The sequence below is a fragment of the Camellia sinensis genome, chromosome 5, assembly GCF_055761805.1.
Source record: "Camellia sinensis isolate YWXY chromosome 5, ASM5576180v1, whole genome shotgun sequence".
In the NCBI taxonomy this organism is placed as follows: Eukaryota; Viridiplantae; Streptophyta; class Magnoliopsida; order Ericales; family Theaceae; genus Camellia; species Camellia sinensis.
Genome location: NC_138965.1, coordinates 168,555,152 through 168,569,361, shown reverse-complemented (window position 1 = coordinate 168,569,361; position 14,210 = coordinate 168,555,152). Strand labels below are relative to the sequence as shown.

The following is a 14,210-nucleotide window of genomic DNA, read 5'->3' as shown; positions in this document are numbered from 1 at the left end:
GCATTTATCATTCTTCATAATATTCCAATCAAACATTAGATTCAATAGGATAATCATTTCCAGACATCTAATCCAATGAGAAAACAAATATGGGTTACATATCATTTCTAACCAAATAATTCAGGACTATCTATCCCAGAATTAATAGTGAATTCCGAGTAATTTTATTGCAACAACAACTCTAATGCCTCACCGTTGGAGTTGCTCTTACCTCGCTAAAATTAAGTAACTTTTTATGACTTTTTCAAAGTTCATCTTGATTAAATGAATCTAAATTTTATTTTTCTTAAAAAATTGAGTTAATTTTGAAAAAAAAATCATTAAAAAAAAAAGAAGCTAAATTGTATAAATAAAAAACTAGAACTTATAAAAATAGTTTATTTTTATTTTTTCTCAATTTTTTTAAAAAAATTTCGAATTCTTTGGTTGATACAAATACAAAAAAGTACAAAAATTTGACATAATATTTTTCAAAATTCACTAAAAACAAGAATAAACTGAAATAAAAAGCCCAAAATATCTTACCAGAAGCGAAAGGTACACATTTCTAGAGTTTCTTTTTGTATGTCATATGCATGATAGGCTTCACAAGGAACATGATTGGAAATTGTTTGATCGTCGGATAATACAAAATGATTAATTTTCCGCTTAGATTATCTAACATTTAGTTCAAGCATTGTAGTATCAATCTTTGAAATAGAAGAGAAAAAAGGTAATCAAAAGGCAGACAACCGAGGAGATGCTCAAAACTACAAGTTTCTTCATCCAGAGCGAAACATAAGTCAATCAACACAATTACTTTATTCATCTCTAGATCTAGTACGTGATTTTTCGCATCATGGAGGAACGTGATTCGTCAACTGCATCTTTCAGAATAGAAGAAACACATTTTTCCTTCTCTTGCACTATCAATCTAGACCTCAACAAAGACAACAATTCCTTGTACCATGATTGTTTTCTCTTCAGTACTTGGATATAAGCCACAAGTCCAAGCCATTCAACTTTTCTCTTCTCCACTTGAAAAATAGGGCGGAAAGTCGAATCAACATCCATAGAATGCATCCTTTTCTTTATGAGCTTGTGCATATACCTATCAATCAACAAAACAAAATGCCAAAACTTTTTATTTATTTATTTGTTTTTTGAAAAAAAGAAGGGTCATAGAAATAAGCTTTGATAATTGAATTATACAACTTAGAACTGGGTAGTTTCAAACAAGAAAACACTTTACTGAAGAAGTATACATGGTTAGTGTTAGGTTTTATTCTTGACAATCCCGTTTGACAAAACCCCTTTCAGTTGTACTTGTTTTCGCTCTTTTATTTCAGTGAGGCTATGAGTTTTTAGATGCGAATCCAACCCGAATTGTGCCTTACGGAGAAGTTTGTGGTGCTAATTCTTTCATGATTGCCACTTCGTAGACTATGACGGGGATCGAGCGGCCGTTTGTATGCTCGATCGGAGAATGTTTGGTTTCAAAAGTTTGACCAGTCTGCAAATTCGCTGTTAGGCATGTTTTTTCGCTCGAGCGTCCATTTCTCCGCTCGAACGTCCATCCTGGTTTGGAACACGCGATATAGAGTCTTCACTCGAGCATCCATTCCCACGTTCGAGCGGACCTCACGATTTCAGATTCTATAAAACCTCATGTTGCTCCAAAACTAGGGTTACGCTTCCAGATCTTCTTCTTAGATATTAGGGTTTATATCTGGGGCTATTTTGCTAGTTTTCTTTGACGTTTGATTGAGTATTCAACTCATGGTTTAAGAATTATACATCAAAATATTGTTTGTTTATTCAATAAAAAAAATTGTTGTTCTTCGGTGGATTCCGAGGAATTCGAGCCTGAAGCTTTGGTGGATTCTGGAGTGACTCATTGTCGTGATTCGACATTGGCATTGTGGATTCAACGTTGGGCAAGATAACTCTGAGGTAAAAACGGTGGTGGAAGAGACACATTGGGGTTAGTTCAATTCGGGCGTGGAATCGCTAGGTAATTGAGAGAACACTTGTATAATTCCTTTATGTCTTTTTGGTGGATTGTTTTGTGGCTTTTGTATAGCGATTCTGATTTTTGAACCGTCTCTTGTGTTATTCCGGACTTGGGTTAGTATGGTTTAGGTGGTTGTGCATACCTTGTTTCCCTTGTCTTCCCCTTATTGTTGGTTATTGGGTTATAGTTTGGTGTTTGGAAGAGGTTGGTTGTTTATTCTTCTAAGCCTTTATTACCCAGAAAATTACTTCTCCGTTCGAGCAGGCATTCTTGCGCTCGAGCGGACTTCACAAATTTTGGCTTCACGCTCGAGCGGGCATTCTGGCGCTCGAGCTAGGACTTTGTCTGCAAAAGTACTGGATGAGCGTATTTCACGCTCGAGCGTAAGGTTCCACGCTCGAGTGAACCTCTGTGTTTGACACTCGAGTGGGGCTTTCTACGCTCGAGTGGACTATGTTATATCAATCCGTAACATTGGGGTTTTAGATCACTTTTTGCAGCCCCCTCTCTCTAAAACTCTCCAAAATCCAGATCTAGAGCTTCTCTCTTTAGAAATCACCTTCTCTCTTTGATTTCTCCAAATCCATTGGGATTTAGGCCTAAGTTCTTCATCAAAGTTGGTTATCACCTCGAGGACTTCATTGTGTGCTGTGGAGATTGAGTTTAGGCATCGTTGATTTTAGATTTTTCATCTCAAATCTTCTTCAATACTTGAGGTAGGGATTTTCTACACTCTAATATGATTTTTAGCTTAGTTATTTGCTATTATGTATAGATGATGATGTTTGGTTGTGTTTTGGACAAATCTAAGATTTGGGTGCGAAACAAAAAGAGTGATTTTTGATGTACAAGAGATAAATGAGTATGGGGTTTGACTATAAGATGTTGGTGTGCCAAAATAGTTGATTTTGGTGTTTGGGTCAATATAGGAAAAAGGGAGATTTTTGCCCTAATTTGATAAAATGATTATTTTGTATAAATAATTGGAATTAACATTGAATATGTTAAATTGGATGGTTATTGATATAGGTGGTGAAATTGGATATGTATTAACTCACACCTTTGGAAGTTTTGAATAAATTATTTATCTTGAGATTTAATATTTGTCTAGAGATAAATGTATTGGGCTGTCGTGTAACGCCCCAAATTTCTAGCCCAAATGATAAGACGACAATCATGGCTCTTTCAAGGAAAATCGAATATAAATCTCCAAACTTGCATTACATGATACAATAGTTCTTCATGCAACAATACATTAATCCAACAATAAGTAAATAAACAAATAAATACCCCCAAGGGTTTACAAATTTCCAAGGCTTGCGCCTGGTTACACAAAACGGTTATTCAAACCCGCATAAACGCAGCCATTGGCTTACACACAGAGTCACAGCAAAATGAGAGCACACATACTTCCACGCCCCTAGTTGGGTGGGATCCCCACATCTTTTCCTGCATAAAAATCCCGTAGGGTGAGCATAAAGCCCAGTAGGAAATTCTTAACAAAGTATATACATTTTATACAAGTCTCAAGAGATGAAATGCACATGCCATGCTATGTTCTTTGTGAAGATAAATCACATTTTTATCCTTTGAAAACCATCATGCTCAATGATATCATGCAATTTCAATTATTCAAAACTTAATAATTTATTTCAAAGGCGGTAAATACGACTTTGGTAATCCCTAGGTCGGTGTTTGCAAGTAGACTATACAAGTACTACCAAATTGTCATTTTTACCGGTATTAACCAGAAGGCTCGACACCTATCCGCGCGGGTTTTCGATCTTTCACCCTGGACTCTCAAGCCAACTTATTTAATATCATCTACACCACCTATCAAGACTTACCAACGTATTTACCCCAAAACTATTTCATGAAAACTTGTTTCTCAACATTCTTTTTTCAATGCAAGTTTTCAAATCAACTTTCAAAGTTTAATGTAATCAAATGAATTGTTATGCCAATAACACAAAATGAACATAAATACTTTTATTCCAATTCATCATCCAAGGAATAACACAATTCCCTCTTCTCAAGTATCCTCAACAATTAGTCATTTCAAGACTATTTCAACGTTTTGAACAATAATTTCCAAAATGAACAACAATTCTCATATTCTCTGAAATTCATCATTTATATAAATATAAATAAGAAAATTTTCAAACATCTATTTATTTTGACACACAAAATAAATACAACAATATCATTCGTGGATTTTTAGTCTCTTTTAAAAAAATTCCCAAATTCTAGGTTTTCTCAACAAAACTATACAACTCAAATCTTTTGAAAAAAAGCTTTCCAAAATCATATTTTCTTCAATCAACGAAGATCAAAACCCATAAGATCATTTTAAAAGAACAAGAGACAAACCCACTTTCAAAATCACTCAACTTCTTGAATCAACAATCAATTTTCAAAGCTATCGAAAGAAGATTTTAAAAATCATATAGATCTTGTAAATATATATATATATATATACAACTCTAAAAAAATCCCTACCTCAAGTTTTGAAGAAGAAATGAGATGAAACTCCCAAAATCAACGGTGTCCAAACTCGATCTTCACCGCACACAACGAAGGCCTCGAGGAGTTAACCAACTTTGATGAAGAACTTAGGTCCAAATCCTAAAGGATTTGAAGAAATCAAAGATCTTGTGAGGTTTTTGGTCGGAAATGTAGAGAGAATGGGAAAGGAAATGTTTTTAGAGAGAAAGAGATATACAAAAGTGATTTAACTTCAGCCCAAAGAGAGAAGAAAAGGGAAAAAATTTTAGATCTCACCAACCCACCGCACCTCACTCCTACACCTGCCTTTTTAGCAGTGTGCAAGTTGTGTTCTCCCCTGAAATCCACACGTGCGACTTGCTCTCCCGCTTGAGCAGACAAATAACTTCAAATGCATTTTGTATTTTTGTTTTGGGGGCGCTGCCCCTCAACCCTCGCCAGTGCGCTGCCCTAGGACTCGCCAAGGGGCGCTGCCCTGGACCTCCGCGAATTGACTGGGCAGCTCGACCCCCGACATACTCAGCGAAGTGGCAAAACTGGGATCGCTACATATCGGTGGAGGATAACCATGATTGTTGTAGAAATTGTATGAGGATTAGGCGATTTAATGCTAATCTATTGTTAGTTGTCATTGAATATGACCGTGCTAAATGCATCGAATACGTATATTTGTTGGGAGAAGAAAGGGGATGTACTCCATATGTACTTATGTTTATAAATATATTGCATATCTATATTTGTTTGGGAGGAGAAAGGGGATAGACTCCATTTAAAGCAAGTTAGCCGAAGTGTCCTGGGTGAAAGACTCGAAATCTCTTATATAAATGGGTGCTAAGTCCTTTGGATGAAATATCTGTAAAATGACAGATTTGAAGTATTTATACGTGTTTTGCATAATTGGAAAACTATTGAGTTGTAAATCTCATTTTGGTTATTGAAAGATAATGAATTTGACTCATGAATTGAGTAGCATATATGAGCTGGAAATGAATAGAAGGAAAATGGATTAAGGTTTGGTCTTAGTGGCATATAAATATGCAAGCTTGGTGGATGTTTTAGTATCGGCATTGTTTATGCATGTGGTACTTATATCCTTGCTAAATCTCATATATTGTGTTAGATTATTTCTACTAGGCTATGGCTCACTCTATATGGGGACATCATTTTCAGGTGCAGGTGAGATGTTTCCTTCAAGGCAATAGCGTGGATGGATTGTCAGGAAGCAAGGGCTTCTTAATTATGTCTTATCTATATGGTGTGTCATTTGTAAAGCCAAGGACTTAAGATGTAATGAGCGAGACTCACTTTGTGTAACCAAGCAACGACTTGGAAAGATGTAAGCCTACATGGCACTTAATTGGTTGTTAAACATTAAACTCTGACGAATGAAAGTATTGTATTTCTATTATATTCTTCCCCATGATAGATAAGTTTATTGTATTATTTTAAGGGCGTTACATTTTGCCCGTGGTTTTTTTTTTATCACAATTGGAGGCGCTCTAATTATGGTTTTTTCACATAAAATCGTTGTGTCAATTTAGCTTGGTTGTTTGATTGGGAATGTTATTTTCTACTTAAAATTGATACATAATCACAAATCAATATCTAAGGGATTTCTAGATCTTTCAGTTAGCCTATTGGCCAACGCAAAACACTTAATTTAACATCATTTGAGAAAGAAAGTATTTAATTAAAAATACAAAGTTGTACTGAATGTTGAGGTAACAATTAAGTACATACCTCAAAGACCCTTCAATAATGCCTATATATGATTTCGCGTTGAGTCTGCAGATGTCAGACAAGTCATAGACATAGCAATGAAACTTTATTCCACATAACAGAAAAGCCTGATAGATGTTTAATCTCACAACAACTGTTGAATTGATATCAGAATCGTAGAATATGGGATGACATTTAGGCATACAGATAATCACACAACTTTGCTTTCAAATGACGACCTGGTTTGCCTTGCTAGCAGATAGTAAGAGTTGAACTTAAATGGGTATTCAGATATCTGATCAGTGGACAAAGATGAGTTACAGTTAAAATGAAGGTAGATTGTGCATTAATTTGTCAAACCAATTGCACAATAATATAACATCTAGATCTTTTCTTTTTAAAAGTTCTGTTTTTTGTTTCTTCCTTTATTTTTTTCTTCTCTCTTTCTTTTTTCCTTCTTCAAATAACATCTCGTGGAAAAAACCACTGAAAACTTGTAAACAGAAGCTTTTACCAAATAAAACAATCATAATCAAATTTAGTATTAAGATATATGAATCTGATGAAAGTCATGTTTCCACAAATATTCATATAAGTTTAGGGTTAGTATGACAATGCACAAGAAAAAGATTGGTTACCATTTGGATGATTAGACAAAACTACTTGAAGCTTATAAACAGAAAGCTTTTGCCAAACAAAAATATATCATAATCAAATTCAATGCTTACATCTAGATGTACGTCCTAAAAGATATGTTTCCCCAAATACTCATATGTTTAGAGTTATATAACAATAATATGCAAGAAAAAGATTAGTTAGCTTTTGGGTGGTTCAAATGTGACGTGATCAAATTTGGCATATTTATAGTTTCTTACTTTGATAATTGCACGTTGTCTTTTTTGACACTATAGTAGCCAAACAAGCCACATATTTCCATGAGAATTCATAGCTATTTGTATATCACTACTCTTCACAATGAATGTAGGAATGTTTTAGTTAAATCAGTCTACTTGTTACAAAGTTTGTTTCTTGTTATTCAGAAATTTTTTGCTAATTTTCATTAATTCTTGTGAATTATAGTTGCATTGTCTGAGTTTCAGCTAGTACCAAGTCATTGTTGATCTGACAATACTAAGATCAATATAAAAAATCCCAATAAACTCACCGTCTAACTGCTATCATAATCATATCATCATCCACTATTGTCAAGTCGCGAATCAAAACGTGAATCGTTTTGCTAAATAGTGAATCGTGAATTGTAAAATTCACTGTATTTAGCATAATCTATAATTGTATATATGTATATACATTTAAAAATATAGTGTTTAAAATGAAATAAATATCAATATAACAAAATTGCATATATATATTTACATATGAAGCTAGTAGTGTATGCTTGTGCCTAAAGGCACGGTGTAAATAATGTTTTGTTTGAATAATTTTTATTTATCATTCTCTCTTAAGCTAGGAACATTGAGAATCAAGTATACCTAAAATTCTATTTTCCCATGACATACAAAAAATGAATAGATAACATATATTCTAGCAAGAGGATCCCCTTTATTATAGACACAACTTCAAAATAAGAGGAACAACAAAATGGTGTTCTCCCTTTGGAGCACACCATGCCAATACGAAAAAGGTATTCTTGATCAAAATCTAAATAACAAACACCTCCAAATGTCTACCTTTCAAACCAAACCAAATCTATATAAGTTCACAAAACGTCAATCTGCCTCTAAATAATCTTTAACTTTATACAACGTCAATCATTTTCAAAGTTTGTCAACAATAAAACCAAAAATAGTGTAAATTCTGCCCTCGAGATTGCCACTTTTTCAACACTCATCAATCAAAGAAGTGCACATTTAGTTTACACAACAATAAATACAAAATCATTACAGAGATAAAAAAAACTTAAAGCTTAAAAAAATGTAGACCTGTAAAAAGGGAGTTAATATTACCATTCGCTTTTAGTCTTCATCCACCTGTAAAATACAAAAAGAAAGCCAATATAATAATTAAAAGAGACTACCCAATTCAAAACAAACATATGCATTATCACACTAATGAAAGGTTTTTTATAGACCACCAAATACAAACTAAACACAAACATTGTTGCAAAATAATAATTGGTTACCCAATGAAAACACTACGAACAAACATAACACATTGTCAACACGGATACAAATTAATGACTGATAAAAACATTAATTTACAAAAATCAATCAATATTTTCTTTGGGTTTTATTTTTTTCAATTCTTTCTTTTTGGAACTTCTTTTAATTGATCACATATGGTTAGAGGGAAAATTTAAGAAATAAGTGTTCTTAAGAAAGAACTTTTTAATAAAATAAAATTCAAAAAGCAAACTCTTTGCTTGATAATTCAACAACAAACTCTTTGCTTTGTAATTCCCCCATCATTTACAAATCAATACAGCCTTAAAAAACCCAATTTATTTTGTCCAAAAACCCAAAGCCATTTATTATATTAGTTTAGTCCCATCAGTTTTGTGTATGTAACCCTCCATTACCTTCTTCAATCTTCACCTACACCTATTCAGATTCATTTTGCTTCCAACCTTAAATAAATTTTGAATATTTGTTAAGCAATACATGACCATAAGCAAAACTCAAAACTCAAATAAAATAACAACTCCCCCAGCCTTAATGCAAATTAAGAAACAAACATGTAAGATTTATAATGTTCACTAATATTGCAAATCAAAATATCAGAGTAAGTAAAAAAAAAATTGTAAACATAAAGTTAGGAAAAAGAAAATCAAGAAAATTTGACCCCTTTAGAGTTGGGCAACTATACATATCATTACACATGGTTAGAACAAATAATTAATTGCATATATTCGAAATAGAATTGGTAAATAACCTTGTTGCAATTCAAACTCCAATCAAGAAAATCTGACCCCTTTAGAGTTGGGCAACTATACATATCATTACACATGGTAAGAACAAATAATTAATTACATATATTCAAAATAGAATTGGTAAATAACCTTGTTACAATTCAAACTCCAATTCAAACACATATATAATGGCATTGCTGCAGGACTCAGTCATGATGCATATACCCACAAACCCAATAATATCCCAACCCAAATCTTACAAACCCACACTGCTCTAAACACATAAAAGTGACAAACCAACAAATGAGAGAATATGACATATACAATATTCAATGATCAATAAAAACATTCAAAATTACAAACCTTACAAACCCACACTGCTTTCTGTTTATTTATTTTTATTTTTTATATCTGTAAATAGCATATAAACCCATGGGAGCCTCTGCACTAGAAAGGGACCCTGAAAAATTGATCCTAGAAGTCCAAGCACCCAACTCATGCACAGCTTGATTTTGCTTATCTAGGCCAATTCTTCTTTGAAGCTAATAACAGATTACTGTCACCCACCAATAATGGTAAATATAAGAAAAAATTTTATGTTCTTTTTTCTTCTTTTGTTTTTTTTTTTTGGGCTGAGTGAATAACATGCTAAGGGGCAAGCGGACAACATATCTACCTCGTCATTGACTACCACACATCATCTCCCGTAACAATCAAGCCACATACATCACACCTCCCATTCTCCTCTTCATTATTACATGTCAAGAGGAACTCACCTCCCATCCCACCATCATTGACCACCTCTCTCAAACTGTCTGAAACTCTCATTTTCTCCCTACCAATAATTGCAACAAAGCTATAAAAAAATTCAATTCAAGATTGCAATTAGAGAAAGCCAGTCAACATCATTAAGCATGTCACAAAATCATAATAATTGCATTCCGCCAAGGCAATACAATAAAGTATTAACATAATTACCATACATGTAAAACAACTACAGTTTTCACTACCCAACTAATCAATTAGCAAAAATTAACAAAGAAAACACAACAAAACAACACCAAATCAACACAATCGACCGAACAAAACTCGAATTTACCTAGCTAAAGCCGGTCGCTTTCGTTTCGGTTGGTCATCGTCACCACCCTCCAAATTCCGCTTCCCTATACTCATAGAGTTCGCCCTCTCCATGTACCTGGTTTGCATTACTCTCAATTTGCAGAACCCCTCAAAATTCACAGATTTGTAACACAAATTCCCCCCAAAAAAAACCTCAAAAACCCTAACAATCAAACACACAAGTTTCCTATTCACGAATCTACAAATTCAGCTAGAAAATAAAGAAAAGTGAGAGAAAGTAATAGTAATTGAGGGATTAGTGATGATCCAAACACATACTTGTATATGCGTGATGGGGAGTTTATAGGGTGCCTTAAAAAAAAAATTGAAACCAAAATGAAATTAAAATATATATATATATATTATTCAACAACAATGAATAAAGCATTATTAGCTAAAAATACAAATACAATATAGATTGTGAACTGCCTTATCCACCCCTTTCAACTGCACTGAAATGAGACCCTCAATACCAAGCCAAAACGTTTTTTCCCCCTTACCGATGGAATTTCCAAAACAGCGTTGTTAGGTTTTATTTCTTGGCAATCTTGTTTGACAAAACTCCTTTGAGTTGTAATTTTATTCGCATTTTTATTTCAGTGAGACTATGAGTTGTTAGATGCGAATCCAACCGGAATCAAGCCTTTTAGAGAAGTTTGTGATGCTAATACTTTCAAGATTGCCACTTCGTTGATTATGGCGGGGATCGAGCTGCCCGGTCAGCTCGCGGGGGTCGAGGGGGCAGCGCCACGGCAGGGTCGAGGGGCAGCGCCCCTGAAGCAAAATGCAAAAATGCATTCCAAGTTGCCTGTCCGCTCGAGCGGACATTACCTCGCTCGAGCGGAGAATCCCTAGTTCCAGAAGTTTTGGTCGCCTGTAAAAGTACTGAGCTGTGTGATTTCGCGCTCGAGCGGGTTATTTAGCGCTCGAGCGGACCTCTGTTATATCACGTGCATATTTTGCTGAAGCCGCTCGAGCGGGCTGTTGGGCGCTCGAGCGGAGATCGCGGGACAAATTCTATAAATTCACAAGTTGGGTCAGATTTTAGGATTACTACTCCAGATCTTCTTTTTGGTTCTTAGGGTTTATATCTAGGGATACTTTGTGAGTTTTCTTTGATGTTTTGATTGAGTATTCAACTCATGTTTTAAAGAGTATACATCAAAGGTTTTGTTTGTTCTACAAAAGAGAGAGTTGTTCTTCGGTGGATTCTGAAGAATTCGAGCCTGAAGCTTTGGTGGATTCCGGGGTGGCTCATCGTAAAGACAATTCCGAGGTGAAGACGGGTTGGAAGAGGCACATAGAGGGTGGTTCAATTAGGCGTGGATTCGCTAGGTAATTGAGAGTATACCTGTGTAATTCCTTTATATCTTCTTAGTGGATTGTTTTGTGGCTGTTGCCCGTGATTTTTTATCACAATTGGAGGTGTCCAATTGTGATTTTTCCACGTTAAAATCATTGTGTCGATTTGTCTTGATTGTTTCATTGGGATTGTTTTATTGCTTAAAATTGATACATAATCACAAATCAACATCTAGAGGATTTCTAGAATTTTCAATTGGTATCAGAGCAGGTCGTTCTATTTTTTTTAAAAAAATATTCTTTTAGAACGAGATCTTGTTTGATTTGTGATAATAGATACAATTCGTAAAGGAAATTCTATGGTTCGACCACCCCTACTTGACAGATCCAATTATTCTTTTTGGAAAGCTCGGATGAGATCTTTTTTAAAATCTATTGATGAAAAAGTTTGGCAATCCGTCATGAATGGGTGGACCGAACCAACAATTACTATTGATGGAGTAACTTTTCCCAAACCAATTGATAAGTGGGACACAACTGATTACCAAAATAGTAGCTGGAATAGTAAAGCTATCAGTTCTCTCTTTTGCGCTGTCACACCTGAAGAGTTTAGTTGTATTTGCAATTGTGAAGTCGCAAAAGAGGCTTGGGATATCTTACAAACTATTCATGAGGGCACTCCTTCGGTTAAACGTTCAAAACTTCAAAGGCTCACATCTAGTTTCGAAAACCTTTCAATGAAAGATAGTGAGACCTTTGATGAATTTTATGTGAAGTTGAGTGACATTGTAAATTCCAGCTTCAGTTTAGGTGAAAAAATTCCAGAATCCAAAGTTGTGGGAACAATTTTGAGATCCTTGCCCGATCGGTTCCAACCAAAAGTTACGGCTATTGAAGAGGCTCAAGATGTTGACAATCTCAAGTTGGATCAGTTGGTTGGAAATCTCCAAACTTATGAGGCACATAGGAATTTCAAAAAGAAACAAAAAGATATTGCTTTTAGTAGTGCTCATAAAGCTGGAGAGGATTATGATGAGGATTATGATATAGATTCCAAGATTACGGCTGCTTTTGTTAAATAATTTAAAAATCGTTTTTGAAAAAGAATCCTAATCTTTTGGATTCTACTCATACTCATAAATCTAAAGGCAAAGATAAACTCAAAATTAATTCTATTGCCAAGAAGGAGAAAGGAAAGATACAAGGGAACTCTAAAAGAGTCCAATGCTATGAATGCCAAGGATATGGCCACTTTGTTTCAGAATGCCCTACTCGTTTGAGGAAGAAGAAAGCCCTCGTCATCACTTGGGATGATGAATCAGAATCTGATGAAGATGAAAGTGACAACGGAGACCAAGGCGAAGAGGGACATAAACAATTCCTTGCTTTCATGGCGACTTCCGAAGCTGAAGGACAAACAGATTCTCCGAAGAGGTCAGTTGAGAATATCACTGATGATGAATTCTCGGAGAGTGATCATGAAGAGCTTGAGCAAGCTTATGAAAAGTTGTATAAGGAGTCTCTTAACTTATTCAAATTGAATGACAAACTCACAAAGAAACTCAAAGCATGTGAAAGTGAGAATGTCAAACTTAAGGAGGAGATTTCCGAGGCCAGGATTAATGCCATCAAGGTAGCTGATGATCGACAAGTTCTTTGTGCAAAACTGTTGACTTGTGAGACTGAGAGAAATGAGCTACTGCAAACCCATGCCATGTATGAAGAAAAGATTGAATCTCTCAAGATGTCACAAGTTGCGTTGGAAGAACTAATGATCAAGAAAGAGGAAGAACTCAAGTGTGCCATGGTTACCATTGGTCTTTGGAACAAAGGATCAAAGACTTTGGACAATATCATTGGGTCTCAACAAATCTGTTCTGACAAGAGTGGCATTGGCTTTTGTGGTAAGAAAGAGCAAAAATAGAGTGCTTCCACATCTCATGATACAAGAACTCAAGGAAAAGGAGAACAAAAAATTCAACGTAAGGATGGACTTCTCAAACTTCCTAGAGTTGGTAAGGTAAAAGAAAAGAAGGTACACCCTGTTTTTATTTGTCATCATTGTGGTATGCATGGTCATATTCGCCCTTATTGTTATAAGTTGCATGGGAGAGTGTATTGGCCTAGACCTAGGAATAGGAAGTTGGAAACCATGTCGAGACGGGTTCCTATTGCAGGGGAAAGGAACCACAACGTCAAGACACCACCCAAGAACCGCAATTCTCACAATTTTGTTCGTACTAAAGCAGTTTAGGTGAGAAAACTTGACTTGTGTTAATTTGTTTTGTCATTTTAGTTTTTGGGTTTCTGTGTGTTTTTTGTTTGTCATTGCATGTATGCTTGTTCATTTTTTGTCTTGCTTTGGTTAAGAAAAAAAATAAAAAAATAAAAAAAACCCAAAAAGATTTTCTTAGTATGGTTTTGCAAGCTTGAAATTTTTGAGTGGTCCTTGGTGCATATTGGAATTGATGAGAATATCCATTACATGTTAATAAATGTATGCTTTCTGGGGTCATTACTCATTTTGGAGTATGTGTTTTTTGATTAGTATGTCTCATTTTGTACACACTCTTGGATTAGCAAATTTTGGAGTCTTCCACCTTAGTGGTTTTTTTTTCTCTATGGACTTCTGGCATTGTATCTTTTGCTTTTCTAGAGGAATTGACCTATACTACCATATCATGGGTGATGTTGAGTCTCTTAACC

At 34.9% G+C, this 14,210-nt stretch overlaps 1 pseudogene across 1 annotated transcript in view; it reads right to left on the bottom strand.

Annotated features, from left to right (window-relative positions):
* Positions 1 to 728: 728 nt before the first annotated feature.
* The window catches only part of LOC114295987 (telomerase reverse transcriptase-like), a 72,087-nt pseudogene continuing 58,605 nt past the window's right edge, over positions 729 to 14,210 (bottom strand). Inside the window, exons 6-7 of the transcript XR_014331196.1 lie at positions 6,239 to 6,512; positions 729 to 1,090 (exon numbers count right to left, since the gene is read on the bottom strand). The product of XR_014331196.1 is annotated as a telomerase reverse transcriptase-like (transcript). The remainder of the gene's footprint in view (positions 1,091 to 6,238; positions 6,513 to 14,210) is intronic.